We start from the raw sequence: 18,250 nt of genomic DNA on the forward strand, positions 1-18,250 counted from the left end.
AACTGGAGAATGAGTTGAGAGATCCTTCTGAAAATCAGGGCCACATATCATTTTATAAAACTAGGCTTATAGGTAGGAATAGATAAAGATCCACCACTCAGAATCAGCTCATACCTTAATGGATCCTAATCAAGGAAGCAATCCTAACCCTATTTGCTCACATACGGCCAAATCCTGAAGTCCCAATGGGAATTTTGCCTAAGTATTGGCTTAAGAATTTAGCCCACAATCATTTTTATATAACTCAATAAACATATCCACTTTCTAATCTTTTCCTTTTTCAAATAAAATAATTAAATTTTAACCAGAGAAGCCTTCATGTTGTATAACTAGTTATTAGCAAAACTGTGCCCATTAATTCTTACCCTGAAGGTGGCACTTCTAATCTTTGCAGAACAAGAGAGTCATAGCTTGAAGTAAAACTTCAGCATCACAAAACTGCAGCAGGATTAAAGAGCAGCAGAATCTCCTAACATATGCTTTGTAGAGGAAGTGATATCACGGAATGTGGTGGCCAGAGGATTTTGTGGTATCACTTCCTAAAGTATATTAAGAACTGTGTTAATTTGCCCAGAAAGGAACTCTGCCATCATTACCCAGGAAAATGGCAATAAACATACACAAAAAAGGCCTTCCTAGGTAATTAAACGTTCAGAGATGTAAACATAATTAAAAAAAGAAAAGAAAAAAAGAAACATTGCACTTAGTTCCCTGAGTTATATTAGGAATTAAAAAACAAAACAAATGCAATAACTTATCCCAGCAGTTCAAATTTTCTAATTTAAGGCGAATGGATTATTACTTAGACAATCTGACCCTGGGCAAAATTTCCTCAGCTGAGAAGATTTACAATCTAATTATACAGGAAGTTCTGCTGAGACAGTTTGGGTGCAATGGTCTTCTATTGCATTAGCTTAGCTAAGATAGCTGCTTCTTTGCTTGCTTGGTGTTCCAAACACTCATATGAAAACAAAAAGTCTTTCGTTCACATCCTTTATTTCCCTTCAGTCTTTCTCCCCAGTACTGTAAGCAAAAGCTCTCATTCCCAGCTACAAACAGCAACGTTGGTCTTAGATTGTTCATAGGGGAACTATGAGTTGCCTGTCAGCCTTTTGGTGTGACCAATGTTTGGTGAACTGACTTTAAAAGGACCATCAAAGTATTTTTCATAATTTTTACGATAGGTTTGTTTGTTTTTCTCCCTGCTTGTAAATAACCTTGTGGAAAGCCTGAAGCTGAAATGTGTGTGCATACACAACATTATTCCCTCCTCTTCATACACACACACTGGTTTATTATTGTAGGGTGTTTCATAAGAGTTGTGCTACTGAATATTTTTAATAATGCACTTGTTTAGTTTAAAAAAAGAAATCCCTACACATTAAAAAATGTGAACTTTCCAAACAAGGAAAAAAATGAAGGCCAAACATAGACCTACAAAGCATTCTGAAGTGTCTCTTTAACTAGATATAGAATAGAGTGTTGATATAGTTGAGTAGATACGAGTGTCCTATATTTGCATAGCTGGAGAAATCAGTGCCTCCTTTCTTTACAGTGAGTGTTTTGATTTCAAAAGGTCAGGGGTTCGTGCCATGGCCTTTCAGTCTTGATAATTATGTATGCGTAGTAATGCACATTTTTATCTACAGGTGGCAGACCTTTTAAAATCATCTTCAATGAAATTCATTATACATTTTTGTTGATACTACCACCCACCATAAAAAGTGAAAATCTGCAGCACAAAGTTCTAATTTCTGTTGTTCAATTTAGATGACAGATTTGTCAACAAAGTGGCTCATTCTCAAAGGCTGGAGACTGCTGTTTGAATGAAGGACTTTAATAAAAAAAAAAAAACAAAAAAACCAGTCACCCATTATATGGTGATCTTTTATTGTTCAGAAATTCTCCAACAACATGTAGAAGAATTTATTTTTTCTATAAAGAACAAGTTTTGCTGCCTAGATTAATGGTCCCTAGTTGGTAAAACAGTGATTTCTTGTTTGATAAAGTCACTAAGAAGAGGAAGCAGAACAAAAAAGGTCACAACCCATTATCTGCAGTTAAAAGACAAAAGTGAGTCACAAAGCGTTTGTAAATAAAATCAACCATTTAAGACACCATTGGCCAGATCCTCATCTGGTATCAAATGGCAAAGCTCTGTTGACTTCAATGGAATAATGCTGATTTACACCACATGAAGAGCGGTCCAGAAAGTGGGCTCAATCCTAGAGTCTTCCATTCACTGATTTCTATAGATTTGTCCAAGACAAGGATTGAATACTAGGCCCTCCTTCCCCCATGCAGACTAAAAGCACAAACACACACATCCACATTCTAAAGGCGTGTGTTTCAACATCAAAGCTACACATTTAAAAAATTCTTTGTCTGTGTTCCCAGTAACACCTTCAGTCATGGACATGGAGAGACATTTCATCAGCTAATTTACTTTTCACCATTTATGTTATTTGTTTTTGTATTCCCCCAATTCACTCAACTAGTCTGTTTAGTCAGTTTCTCTCTCTTTTTCATGCACCACCAAATGCTGCTGTTTGAGTTACAAATGCTGCAGGGGAACATTCTAAACATGCCCCCAGATCTGCGTGTCAGATCCTCAACTCATTTCAGTCAATGGAACTATGCTGATTTCACCAGCTGAGGATCTAGCCCCAAATCCTTAGTTACAGTGGGCCTGATTCTTCACTGCCTTGCATCTTGTATGCTCATTTATACTTGAGAAAAACACATGAAAAGCCAGTGCAAAATACCTACCATTGTGGGTCAGTAAAGAAATCTGATTTGGTAGCATTTCACACTTACCTTGCAAAGGCGTAAATGACATTACAAGGTGCAAAGCAGAAGATAAACAGATCAAGTTACTTGGAGCCCAATCCTTAGAGGAATTCGGTACTCTATGAGGTATACAGCATTTTCAACTCCTCCTGAAGTCAAAGGGAGATGAAGACACTCATCCATCTCTAAAAGGTGCTCAGCACTTCTTAGGATCAGACTCTGAGGCTCCAATCCGCAAACACTTTCCATTCAAAGTAGTAAAGTTAACGATATACTTAAGTTCTTCACATGTTAATTTTGGGAACACCTGTACTAGTGTAACTTGCCAGGCCAACACCACAGGAACTGAATTGCACTGACCAAAAATAAAAAGGTTTTCTCATTTTCTATTTATTTGTAAATATTGAGGCTTTAATAAAACCCTCATGACTTTTTAAACTAAAACACATTTACAAATCAGTTCTTACTAAAATTACCACACATGCCCAGAATTTCTTAGTAGTACTATGTTAATGGAAAACTTTACAGAGTTTAACACAAAATCTTTTAAAATGATCTTTATGTTTTATTTTATAAATTGAAACAAAATAAGTAAAATTAAAAAGCTGTTCAACATGCCAAATTAATAAGAGAGTAGATGGATAGACTTAAAATAATTGTATTTTAGAGCAATATATTGGGAAACATTTCTATCTACTTGCTGAGACTGGCGATTTTAAATATCCTCTCCGCCCCCCTACTATAAAAGCAATGACAACTAGCTCATAAGATCCTAAAGCAGTGCAGGGAGTTCTGGAAAATGCTCTGCGTTCAAGCTCCAATTCAGCAAAGCACATCAGCAAATGTTTAACTTTAAGGATGTGAGCAAACCCACTGACTGAAGTGACCTTTCCCCAGGACCAGATTAACTCTCCTGTGGGCCCAGGGCTATTAGATTTTATTGGGCCCCTAGGGGTTTGGAGCAGGGGAGTGGGCTCAGGGCTGGGGTATGGGAGGGGGTGCAGCTCCAGCTGGGGGGGGTGGGCTCTGGGGTGGGGCCAGGGATGGGACAGGGGGTTGGGGTGCTGCAGGAAGTTTGGGGTGCGGGCTCTGGGAGGGAGTTTGGGTGAAGGAAGGGGCTCAGGGCTGGGACAGGGGGTTGGGGTAAAAGTGGGGGTGCGGGGTCTGGGAGGGAGTTTGGATGCAGAAGGGGGTGCGGGCTCTGGCCAGGAGGCGTTTACCTTGGGCAGCTCCTGATTAGCGGCGCAGAAGGGCTAAGGCTGGATCCCTGCCTGCCCTGGCTCTGCGCTGCTCTGCTCTCCGAAGTGGCTGGCATGTCCGGCCCCTAGGCAGAGGGGCCAGGCTCCTCTGGGCGGTGCATGCTGCCCGTGCCCGCAGGCACCATCCCTGCAGCTCCCATTGGCCATGTTACCTGGCCAATGGGAGCTGCAGAGCCAGCACTGGGGGCAGAGGCAGTGTGCAGAGATTTCCTGAATGCCCCTCACCTACGGGCCGCAGGGGCACATCGGCAAGCCAGCGCTCATGGCTCCAGCCCCAGAGCGGGTGTGGGGTGCCGAGGCTCAGGAACCAGCGTCCAGCCCGTGGCATGGAGACTTGCTGCGGATCAGATGAAAAGAAGCAGCGGGTCACAGCGGGGGCCCCCTTAGCCCCAGGCCCTGGGCTGCAGCCCCTAAAGCCCCTACATTAATCTGGCTCTTCCTCTCCCATACTAGAAATGCTTTGCTGAACCAGGATCATATATGGGTAAAACAAGATTCCTGAAAATCAGTTTTCACCTATCTTAGCACACCTGATACTGCAGAATTCATAATTACTGTTCCAAATTCAACAAATGCAAGGGTAGTCCACTACCCATGCTAGTAAGTGTTGGTAGGAGAGGCCATAAATTTAATGGAAAGGAAAAGCGTGCAACCCACTCACACCAAAATGTGGTCAGTTCAAGGGAAAGTTGAGGCACATTGCTCAGGCAGCACAAAAAAGCCTGGACTACAGCTGCCCTGTTTTATAGTTAGGATAAATAATGAAGACCATAACATCCAGGACTACCAGATGAACACTCTTCACTGGCACTTTTAAGTTATTTTGAAAAGTTTGTCCCAAGAAAGAATTCTAGAGTCAATATCAAAACTCTAATTAATAAAATATGTACCGTGTATATATCTAAGTGAGAAAAAATGTCTATACTGATGTGTATTGTGCCAACCTTATAACGGACTATTTCCTCCATGTTTTCCCTCGCATCACACATTTCCATACTGCTAACCCTCCTGAGTAACTGCACTGTGTCTTTATATGGTTTTGTTTTCCTACCCAATGCTGAGGAGCTGGGATTATTTTCAACCTTTGGAATCTTGTAAACAGGATCAAGCAGGAACCCGGTCATCAGCAAGAGAAAGGCTAGAAAATAAAACCAAATGCATATCAACAGTAAGATTTAAAAAGGAAAATGCATCCAAAACATAAAATAAAAGCGTGGGTTCCTCTAACACCACCATATTCCTTTCTATTTGGCTCATGAACTCTTTCTTGCAAAACAGACGCTGGTGTAAATTAATGGGTGACCCAAAATATTTCACATGTAAAAGCTGAGAGAGAGAGAGAGAGAGAGAAAGTTAGACTCTATTAGAACTAAAGAGACTCCCTCTCATCATCATAACCAATACAGCTCTAATTTTGTCCTGTTTCTCTTGACCCTTTGAACAGCTAACCGATGTTCAGTGGTTCCATTTTTATGCCTGTAACATTCTTATGAGCGGACTATTCAGGATGGTCCAGAGGTGAGAAGAGTAAAAGACTGACAGTCAAGAAGTTCTCTGTTCTGTCTCAAGCTCCATCACTCACTGATGTCCTGTGTCTATGTATAAGCAATTCAATTAACTTCTCTGTGCCTCCGTCTGTCTGTCTGTAAAATGGGGACACTATATTTCCACCTCATTAGTTTGTAGTGGAAAAGAGAGTGGATAAATATAAAGGGTTCAATATTATTTTCTAACTTGGCTTCATGTTTTGCATCAGGTTTTTGTGGTTTAGAAAAGTGCCAGGATAGGTTAATAATCATACTGATGGAGAAAAATCAATAGGGATATTAAATAAAAAAAATAAACCCTGATAGAATCTGAAATACCTTTAAAATATAAGGCAGACACTTTCTCCACTAAATTAACATTATGGGATTATTTTGGCAACTGTATGGTTCCCATAATACTCCATGAATATAGCAGACACATAGTAAGACTGAGGAAAAGAAGTTGGAATATAAATATAGAGGGTATAAAGTTCAAAAAATGGGAGCTATCCATAGTTCATACCAAGATATGCATGTACACACAAGTTCTTGAAAAATCAACCTTGATTTTCTGTAATATGCAGTAATGTAAGCAAAACAGGAATGAACTCCCTATATTTTGTTTGTAAATTTCACCACAGAAAGGGACTCCTATTAAGAAAATCTGTATGGATTTTCCAAATAAAAATCTGGTCCATACTGAAAGAGGAAATAAACAAACAAATAAATGGCTATATCCTCAGTAGAGGTTAAGCAGTATAGGTTCACTGAAATCAAGCTCTGCTTCCTATGGTGAAGACAATCTCTCATCAAGTTCAGGGTTGTATACTAATTAATTGTAATATATCTTAAAGAATTTAGAAAGCAAAAATTCCTTAGCTCACGTAGTGGACTGGTCATCACATTCAGGAATACTAGCCAAGCTGCAGATTTTTTTCTCTCCATATAGAACCCATATGAAACATCCACCAGCTAACCAGGACAGCACAGAATTTGTCACATTATCTTCCTTTATCCTCAATGGGCCTTAACTTCTCTGAGCCGAACCGCCAATGTTTTTCTGCTACAACAGGAATGCAACAAGAGCTGAGAATGGGTTGCGGACAGGATTAGACCCTTCCATTCATTCTAACATAGGGTCACATGCTCCAGGTGGTGGAAACTGAAGTCAATAGACCTATGCCACTATATACCAGATGAGGATCTGGCCTGTAATGCCATTGCATGGTAATCAAATATACCAACAGATTTATCTAACACCCAAAGCAAAGGTACACTACTATCTCCTGCCCATTCCTTAAAAACAGAATTAAAAGGAAAAAGATATTCATCTAATTCATTCAATTAATTTCTATCATGAACTGCCAATCATCATAATAAGCAAGGTTAATCAGGACTTTTCTTCATAATTTTAAACAATTCAGTTAATGCACAAGGCCATGAGTATGCTCTTATTTCATTTTAAAGCAGGCGTATTTCACAAGTCAACTGGGAACCAGTTTAGCAAAACCAAAAAAAAACCACTTCTAAACCCAATTAAGCGTGTCCACAAAAGGGTCTGAACCATTGTAGCTATATCAGTTTAAATACCAATTAAGTTAAACCAGTGCAACTTGTGTGTAGTCAAGGCCTCAGTCACTCTGCTCCCACACTGCAGAAGGCACTCTAACCCTGAAGGTCTGGGGCAAGACTGTGATAGCTCTACTCAACATGAAGGCCTGTTGAAGTCAGTGGGACTATTTGAAGAGTAAGGTTTTACCAAACCTGAGTAAGGGCATTACAATTTGACTATCAGAATAGCATTCCAGAAGGGAGTGGATTCTCTGTAACTTGAAGTCTTTGCACCATGATTTGAGGACGACAGTAACAAGCAAGAGGTTATGGGTCTATTAGAGGAGTGGGTGAGGTTCTGTGGCCTGCAATGTGCAAGAGGTCAGATTAGATGATCACGATGGTCCCTTCTGGCCTTTAAATCTTGCCTCAGGATACAAGGAGGACTGTGGCAAGTAGGTCCAAATTACCCAGTTAGACTGGAAGCCACCCATGAATACTTTGATCACCAAAACTACTAGTTATGCAAACAACTGCATCTTTTCTGTCACTTATCCCCCAATCTCCATTTGTCTGTTTGTCCACCTACCGAGGTCCATCATAAATCTAGATTGGGAGCTCTCTGGCACTGTCTTTGGTCTATTTGTTTGAACGGTGCCTACCACAAAGGGGCCCTGATTTCTGACTGGAACCTCTATGCACTATCACAATAATAATTAAAATACTACTACTAACAAACAAATAAATCCAGGACCAGATCCTCAGATGGAGTTATGCTGGTTTATATTAATTGAGAATCTGCCCTCAATTTCTATTTCTGCCCAATAAGTTTAATAGTTTCTATTAATGTTTATCTAAATAAATCTTACTAGTAGGTCACCTCCCAGTCTCGGCTGCCTGGACTTACTCAGCATGCCTCAAAAGAGTTGTTTTATAATTTTACCTTTAAAAGTGATGGGGCCATGACCCCCGGCTCCCTCTGTTCCAGCGCCCCTGGTCATGGGTACAGACAAGACTGGAGGCTTCCTTCCCAAATAGTGCCATAATAAGGTGAGGACCGTTGTGGGCATGAAGAAAGCTAATGACCTTAAACAGTGCCAGACATTTCTCCAAAGACTTATACTGTGGCTTAAAAATACTTAAAAAAAAAAAAAAAAAAAAGATTTTACATGAATGTAGTGCTGTTGGGGAAAAGGCCAAACTGACAGCCCTAGTCTCTCTATTGAATAGGCACAGGCAATGAAAGGACAAGCTTCCCCACACTGACCTTCCCTGAAGGGACCCTGCTACAGGTGTGAAATGCTGATTTAAGCTATCCTTTGGTTCACTCTTTTGCCTCTCTATTGAGACCACTAACAAGGTGTCAGTACAGAATGTGATGGTGGCTGTTTTGTGATGTTCTGATTGATGTTTAGAAAGCAAACAGCTCATGGTTCCCAAGTGACTCAACCCTTCCCCACCATGAAACAACAGGGCAACCCTTTGCAAGTATGGAAGAGGAAAAATCCATACCCCTGAGCAGTGTAGTAAAACTACCCTAAATCCTCGTGTAGACAGCATTAGGTCAATGGAAGAATTCTTCCATGGACCTAGCTACTACCTCTTGGGGAGGTGGATTACCTACACCAATAGGAGAATCCCCTCTCATCGTCATAGGTTGTGTCTACACTAAAGCGCTACAGGTGTGCCGCTGTAGCATCTCAAATGTAAACAAGCCCACAATATACTATATGGACCAAAACAAGAGAGATGTGGAAAACTCTGGTATTCTTCCACTTGCACATTTTTACAGGTACTTGTGGAACTCATAGTTGTTCACTCTTGCCTCCTTGGGTCTTAAGGCTGCCTATCAGGGTTGAGGCACACTAGTGGGGCTGCATGAAGAAGCATTCATTGCCACTTCCCATGTGTACCTATGCTGCAGATAAAGGACTTCACTCACTAGATCTGCAATCTGGCAAACCTTTACCTGCACTAAGTTCACATGAAAAATTGAAGTGGGGGGGGGAAGGGGGGGAGGAGGAAATGGAGAAACTTGTCACAGCTACTTCCTAAAACTCACTGGTGTCTTCAGAAGGGACCTCATTTCCTTCTCCCTTGAAACTGACTGTTCCAGTTTCATGACCACAAAATATGATTGCGATGGAACCTTGTAGAATGGTGCTTTCTGGACAGATGAACTGTTAGTTACCGCAGCAGGTGCAATCTCCAACACAAAGCCCTACAAAATACAGCAGATTCAGGTCTGTCAGTATGAAAAGAATAATCACAGTTGGTGGGGTTTTTTTAATCCAAATCCATCTTATCAAAATGGTCAAGGACTAGCATAAAGATACTGCTTTAAAACGGAGTCACTCTAGAATGACAGTAACAAGTTTGTCTAAGATTACCTCCTCAGTGTCTACCTGCTCATAATCTATGTGGTTGAGGTATATAAGAGAGGTCTGAAGGGTTTTTTTTTAATCTATTTGCCAACCAGAGTCATTTATCCCCTATTAGATAAAGTATAATAGACTATACCGAAAGGGTCATTGGCCTTCCATTTAATGATATTGCCAGCACCAATCTACATTTTCCCGGCAGTGTCCCTCAACACAGAATAAATGGCTGATCTCTTCACAACAACAGCTGATTTCTATTTATTAAGCTAAAAAGGTCACCATTTTCTACTGCTGGGCCGCCCTGCACTATTGATAATTTTATGCATAAACAAATGGCAAATTTGTGCCACATAAATATGCATTAGCAATTACTTTTTCCTCGGGCAACGCTCGCCGCATGCAAATGTGTCCCTCACAGGGCCTGGTGGCTTTTGTTTTAGCTCTTGAACAGCTAAACAAAAGAGCACAATAAACAGTTTAAAAATTGCCAATCAACAGGAAATGCAAATGCAAAGGTACATGGCAAGAAACTTGCCCAAACAAAACAACAAAAAATCAACATAAAAAATCATGTTAAGAAAAATCTATGGAAGTGTTCCCCTTCTCCCCCTCCTTTTCACGTTTTTAATCTATATTTTATTTTCTCTTCCTTTTGATAGTGAAAAAGCTAAAGTACTCTTGACTCTGAAACAGCCAGGCTGGTGCTGGAGCAGACACCAGATGCGGGACAAATAGAAAATACACACAGGGTAGGTAAACACTGAGCAGGACACATACATACACACACAAAAGAAAAGTGGGAAGAGGGGAATGCTCAGTCTTTGAGATTATTCATAGTGAATTTCATAATCGATCACCTGCTCTTGGCTTTCTGTAATTTCACATTTCCACTGAAGATTTTCTTTTAATTTTTAGTTTGAAGGGAAGCTAAACATGTCAAAACAAGGCAAGGACAAAATACTTTCAAATAAACATTAGGTTAGGAGTTTTTCTAAATGTAAATGCAAAGAAATTATTAACTGATTTTTGTCCATGTGAAATCATCTATATTCACAGCCTATTAATTGTGGAAATGTTAGTGAAATAGGCGCTACGTATCATTTTTGTTAGTCAAAGGATACAAGACCCAACTCCCTGTTACCTTGCACCTTGTGTAGTCATTCACACCTGTGCAACATCGGTGTACAATGCTCTTGTGTTTGAATAGTAGCATTTTACACTCAGTCTGCAGAGGCATAAAGGATTATACAGGGCAATGGTAAAGCAGGCCCAGAGTCTTCTGGTGGTCTTCAGTCTGGGGATCTGATGTTACAGGGAAAAAGGAAACCAAAAGACTTTGGAAAACTGATCGTAGCCTAGAATGCTCTCCGCCGGTGCAGAAAGTCTGGATGGAAAACTTAAGTCCCTATGAAAGAGAAGTACAGTACTCATAGTAAGCACAGATATGTTGTGCATGGACAATGAATGAAGACACTGCTCAGTTCTAATGAGTGATGTGGACAAACAAGCACGGAAGGCCAGTTTTTATTTTGTTGTTTTATTCTATCAGGACTCACAGCTTTCCTGTATAAAGCTTTTAAGTCAGTATCTCTGGTTTTTATTGGGCAGTGCAAGGAAGGGAAAAGAGACCTGAAACTTTTCCAGCACAGACATTTGGGCCTCAATCTTCAAATATTTGTGAACACGTGAAACAAACAAACACATAAATAATTCAAGTGAAGTCAATGGGACCAATCCCATGCTTCAAGTGTATGTAGGTTACTTAGTGAACCAAGTAGGTTATGTAGGCAAATAAGAGTAATTTTGCTTCTGTGCCATCAATGGCCCAATGTTTTCTCTTTTCACTGGATGGGATATTGTAATTTCATTGTAGACATTCCACAGTCATACAAAGACTTTCCACAGTCATGTCATTATCATCATCATCCTGGCAAATTCCAAAGGGACCTGGCCTCCTTGCAGATAAAGCACTACCCAGATCAATCTCTGGCTAGTTACAGAAGATGGTCTAGCTAGATGTTCAGTTTAGGTCCCTCACTAGCAATTTTGTCATGCCACCAAAGCTTCTGGACCACCAGTCATGTAGTGGCATTCCTTGGGGGACACACTTCAGAATTCATTGGTCTTCCATTCTAGTAATACGTGCATGCCAAGAAATCCACCAATATCCAGCCAGTGCTGATAGAGTCAGTGGCTGGGCTTGGCTTAGAATATCCTCATTTCTGATCTTCTCCTTCCTCTTAATATGGTTCAACTGAGGAACACAATGAGAATCGAAAACTTAAATCTGTTGTTCTTCAGCCTTCCTCAGCACCCATGTTGCACTTCCATACAACAGTGTTTGTATAAGTGTGGTCCTATAGCTCTGCACTTTTGTGGTAAGTTTGCTGTCACAGCATTCCCACAGAGGCCACTGAAGGGCCCAAAACATGCAGCAACTGCTATATGAGTGTCTACATCTATCAAGCATCCTCCAGCACCATCTATGATGCTACCCAAGTATTTACCAGTTACTATCTGCTCAGTGTCCCATCTGAACAGGTTAATTACTGAGCTGGCTGTAATCTGGATCTGTAGGCTTTTTGGAGGTAATGGCCAGGTCTTAGGTCTTGTCTCCGCAGTGCAGACTATGAGTGTGAATTGCAAATTACACCAAAATGTTTTACTCTAACTGCCCCATGTGGACAGTGCCGCTGCAAACTAAAAGGTACCTAGTTTGCGTTAATAGAGTCCTCTTCAAACAGGACCACGTAGTAGATGCAAATATTTCTCAGCCAACTCAAGTTATTTCTTGCTCTTTCCTTATCTATTTTTATTTTAATTTTTTTGCAGCTCAAATGGTTTTACAGCAACACCATTAAAGGTATGACTGTTCTGTGCAAAAGGGCCCTCACTTCGTCAGGGCAATATGATTAGTCATTATTTGTGCCCTTCAAAAAATATTGGTAGAGTTTATTCCCAACCTTCTCCATTACTCCCATGCAAAAGAAAAAATGTTTTGAAAACCAGTGGCCTTGTTGGTCTATCTCAAGTTTTCACACGTTTAGACAATTGGAACAGGACATAAAGAGATGTATTTTAACTCAGTCAAATGATTACCATGGTTTCATGGGCCCAATGACTGATACATATGAGCTGAGAAGGAATGCTGAAAGATTATGAAGAAAATCTAACATTCAGGCTAGTCATTCCCTTTCATTCTCTAAAAATATGCCAAGGACAGACTAAGCTTTCTCCCCAGTTTTCAGTTCATAAAAACAGGAAAGACTCTGTCACCAAGCATTTCTCATGAATTAATGGACAACTGATGTTAAAGGCTGCACCTGAAGTCACTGCCCTCTCCCAGTACTGATACCCAGGAAATACCTTGTACCTTCATAATTATTGTTTAATTCTTAGAACGCATTGCCCAAGGAAGTAAATCTGAGTAAATACGGACAGAGTAAATAGTCATTCTTGGCCATTAAAATCATTAGTAACTGGTGTGCATATGAAATAAGTGAAATTTAGGGCTGCAACTAAAATATATATATATCTACACAGGAATTACACTTTTGTATGAGAAATCCAAAAGCTTAAGGTTCTCTTTAGGTATGTGAGAAAGCGCTGGCAATAATTCTGGTTATGCTATAACAAACCAGGTATATAACAAAGTTTACCTCACCCACAGTACCACTTGAGACTTTGATTTGTAATGCTGACTTTGCTGTCTATTTGATTAAATTGAGTAGAAGGGTCACTGTTACAAAGAGTCAGCTGTGATCAGCCTATTATTAGCCCAGCATGCTCCTTCCTGCTGGCCAGTCTCGATTATTGACAAATGGCTTTGTATGGAGATTAGTGACCATGGCTACCAGTGGTAATTTTAAAAAAAATCATTCTTAGCCATACAACTTTGCAAATGGGTAACAGTACTCCTAACCATGGTCAACAATGGAAAAAGCTTTGTCAACCATAGTAAAAATATGCTATTTTCACAAAAAAGGCCATAATTCTAGCTTTTTAGACAATGGCACTCCCTCTCCAACACAACTATTCCATCACATTTTGACTGTAATACAGTAGCCACAAAGCTGGTGTCTTCAGTGTGTCCAACAATTTTTCCTTGAATGATTGCTAGAGTGCATTGAAACACAACACATACTGCTGTCCCATCATTCTCTTCCACTTCTTCCTGCTTCACCACACCTATAAACCAACACTGAAGGATGAGAGCATCAGCTGTGTAATGCTCTGTTTCACTCTACTCAAGAGAGTGAAAGATCAGAGTTTATCTCCAACGTTGATGTCCTTTAGGGACACTACTCTGAGTTAATCACAAAGCCAACATTTTGTCCTCCCGAACACTCCTCCCACGCCCTTGCACAAACCTTTTGAAGACTGAGCCATGAGCTGCTGAACAGCAGTTACCCAAGCATACACATAGAAACATCTGTTAGCATATGCTGTGCAAAAGTGTTCAAAAGGGTTAATACATCACTCAAATATTAATACTATTTTGTTAAGTTGCATTTGACTGAAAGACTTGTGATTATATACCAAGTTCTCCTAAGGTCAACACTAGAGTAAAAAAGGCATGAGCAGGTAAGCTAAAGTGAGATCAAATAAATTGTTTAAATGTCACTGCATAGGTAGTTCTCACGAATGTCTCTGTGGCCAGTCTAACCTCCATTAACGTAGTTAGAAAGTCCATAATAAAAGGAAAATTATTACATCAAATATTACTGCAATGAGATGTTGCTGCAGAATTGAAATGAAGACATGCAGATCACTCTGCTAATATTCATCTTAGAGAAACAAGGTGGGTGAGGTAATATCTTTTATTGGACTAACTTCCGTTGGTCAGAGAGACAAGCTTTTGAGCTTTTCTGTGTAAGCTTGTCTCAAACACCTGTTCTCTCCGTTACCTTGGGACCAATATGGCTACAACAACACTGCATGGAACGTTCATCTTACAAACACAAGGTATGGATGGTGGAAGAAGAAAGGAGTGTTAAAAATACATTAGCAAGTAGATTCTAACCAGCATACAGCAAGATATTCACTATTTGACTTCCATAGTTTAACTGACTGAGGTTGTGTCACTGGTGTTAGAGTTCAAGACTGTCCCATCAGTACCAACAAATCAAAATCTTGTGAAAAAAGGAATTAATTTTTGTAAAACTACATGACAGCCTTTTTTTGGCCAGGGGAGTAAAGTGTAAATGTAAACCAAGAGGATGTGATGGGAACACAAAAGTTAACATTGTCACAATTAGGTCTTCCTTCTCTCCCCCTCTCCTCTGAACTTCAGGCCTGCTCTTCTAACACCCAACCTCAGTGCAGTAACATTTCTGCAGTTAATGGTTCAAAGAAACATATTTTTAGAAATCATCATTCACACAACTGCAAACTTCACAGCTGCATGCATTTAATATCAGATTTTTTGTTTTGTTCTGTTGTTTTTACAACTCCCCTGAAATGCATAAAAGCTAAAATTTTCTGATAAAAGTACCCTTTTTCCTTCATGGTTCCAACTTCTGGAGGTATTATCTTTGTAACAGTAATATTATGCAACAATGACAAAGCTATCATTGACACATTAGATATTTTTATATACAATACATAATAATGACCACTGGTTTATAATGCAGATGCTGGCACATCTGCACGATGGACTGCTAGGATGATTCAGTCTCGCCCGGCTTTCTTCCATGACGTGACAGATGAGCTATATTATTAGAGATATGTTACACACCATACCCCGTGAGTATTCCCAAAACACACAGACTTTTCTAACATTACTGATGGAAACAGCCCAACATTTTCTCAAAATTTTTAATACTCCAGAAAATGGCTTTAGCTGTGTCCTTCTGATCCAACTGCATCCTCATTTTTTGAATCTCTATTGCTTCCCTTTCATCTCTGATATGATTAATGTGAATTTAATGTTAGAAATGTGACTCAAAAATGACAACATGGCGGTTCCAAATTAACTCCTCCTCAATTTATTCTATGTATATTTATTCACTTTTACAATGAAATATTTGGGCTTTTCCCCCTCCTAACCGGTCATCAGTCTAGGAAAGTCAAGCTGGGTTCTTTCTGTCTCCTACAATTCTGCTATTAGAACTTAGTTGACAATTCTGTTGATGTCATGAGAGGCAGAATAAAATCCAGCTCACTCATCAGTAGCTGTATTGACTCTGTGGTACTGTATTCATCAGTAAAGAAAGCAGATATGATTTGAAAACACCCAGGGTAAGAAAATGTTCCCTTCTCAAAGGTGCAAAAGTATCTATCATGTGCAACTACATGCAGATTTAAGCATTCCACTCAAAATATTAAGGAAAACTCTGAAGGTTCACATAGGAACCCAACAGAATTTGACCAAATATATCCATCTGTTTGCTTTCATATAAACAATATGCATGCTGCCAGTATTGAACCTTTTCTAGGGCAGGGCCCAGGGACTTCAATTACAATCTGCCACTTCCCCGATTTACAGCAGCCTCATCAGCAAAGCATGATTTTTTTTAAAAGATTCAAAATAGCATCCTGAGGAAACAACACAAGAAAATGAATATTTCCACATTTCCTCCCTTCTATACCTGATGACTTTTGCCTCAGTACCTAATATTAATATCAAATGTGATGTTCTGAGCTGGGAAACATGGAAGCACTTCAAGAAAGCCTTTCAGTGTTTCATTTCCATCTCCTTAGTTCAGGAGGGGCTATTTCATAAGCAAATGTGAATACCTCCAAGCAACTTGTGATGAAAGTGCCTGGCATCGAATTTAGCTACCCCACCTCCATTAAAACTGGCAAAGAAGCTAATCCCCTCCACATATTCAGCATATAATCAGCAATACAACAGGCTTATCAGAACCTCTAAATATGGTTGTATCTTACATATCCGAAACTTGACTGATTTTCTTTTATATTGGCTTGCTAATTTGAATTCCTTTTGAACGACAATGGCGTGAACATTATTGCAGTAGTTTAACCTCTCCTGCTTGTTCAGTTGTTGTGACTATTGTATCATATGCAACCATAAAAATCTGCTTCCTTGAATGTAAAGTGGCATTTCTTTCTCTAGCAAACTGTGGATGACCATTTGACACAGTAGTTAGCTCCATGGCAAAAGGCAGAGTTAAATACAGGGAAATTCACTAAATCCCCACAAGAGCCTTCTATTAAGGGCAGAATTTTCTCCAATCCACACAGTGGATCTCTGTTAAATAGCCTGCATTCTTTCCCCACATAGCTCCCTTCTAGGACAATAGGAGTTTCACAATATGGATAAACACTATTGGCCAAACCGTAGAAATACCTCCCCGATATGGGCACATTCTCATTTTCTCCCTCTCTCTCTCTCAAGATTATATATATAGATATAGATATACACACACACACACACACACACACACACACACACACACACAGTGCAAGAGCAAGCTGGTAGCAACTCCTATAGTTAAGGTTACCTGTGGGATTGTTTACATTAGAGGAATGTGATATCTAAAGCACACCAACATACCACACATTAACTGGCCTGTGTATACCCTGCTGGCATGAACCGAAAGTTCCCTCATGTGCATTAACATAGTTCGTGCTGGCAGAGTCTACACAGGCAAATTCACACCAATGTGTGGCACACTTTAAAAATCACACCCCTCTAGTGTGCTCTGCTGATCCATGAGGACAAGCCCTTACACTTTTCATTATAAGACTCTGTTGACAGTACCTTATAACTTTGCCAAACTTTAACCATCAAGGCTGAAATTTTTCAGAGGGGTATCTGCCTCAGGCTGAATTAAATTGGAATGTTTAAGTTAAAATGGTGAGGCCATTTCTTGCAATAAATTTAGAGGAAAACATGTTTTGCCTGTGTTCAAAAATTCTTGCAACTGTTTCACTTAAGAACTCTAGTGCTGCCATCCTTTGGAAAGGAGGACTTGAAATTTAGCAGGGGGACACCCTTGTGTCAGGGACATGCCTTTTGCCACCCCAGTGAAAATCAGTCCCCATCTGGCCAAGTTGAAAATCTCTGCTCAAACATACTCAGTAGAAGTTTGTGGCAAGTAAATTCCATCTGCACTGACCAAGCTCCATCCCCACATGGCTGCTACATGCCAACCATACAGCCCATGTGCATCCACACAAAGTGAGTGAGATTTCTCCATCCCAGGAATGCAGGGTATGAGCAGGACTTTCCTTGTAATTGCTCTTCTCAGCTGCCAACGGCCACTGTGGCACCAGGTACTAGAACTGAGAGATAGGAGACTTTCTCCTGTGCTCTCAATGCCCCTCATTTACTCCCAGACAGCACAGAGCAGGAGGAGGCATACTGACCCAAACGCACCAAGATAATGGAGCAAATAATTAAGCAATCAATTTGCAAACATCTAGAAGATAATAAAGGTGTTAAGTAACCGTCAGCATGGATTTGTCAAAAACAAATCCTGTCAAACCAACCTGATTGCTTTCTTTGACAGGGTAACAAGCCTTGTGGATATGGGGGGGAAGCAGTAGACGTGGTATATCTTGATTTTAGTAAAGTTTTTGATACTGTCCCGCATGACCTTCTCATAAACAAACTAGGGAAATGCAACCTAGATGGAGCTACTATAAGGTGGGTGCAAAACTGGTTAGAAAACTGTTCCCAGAGAGTAGTTATCAGTGGTTCACAGTCATGCTGGAAGGGCATAATGAGTGGGGTCCCGCAGGGATCAGTTCTGGGTCTGGTTCTGTTCAATATCTT

Source organism: Lepidochelys olivacea (genome assembly GCF_965140295.1).
Source record: "Lepidochelys olivacea isolate rLepOli2 genome assembly, chromosome: 1".
In the NCBI taxonomy this organism is placed as follows: domain Eukaryota; kingdom Metazoa; phylum Chordata; order Testudines; family Cheloniidae; genus Lepidochelys; species Lepidochelys olivacea.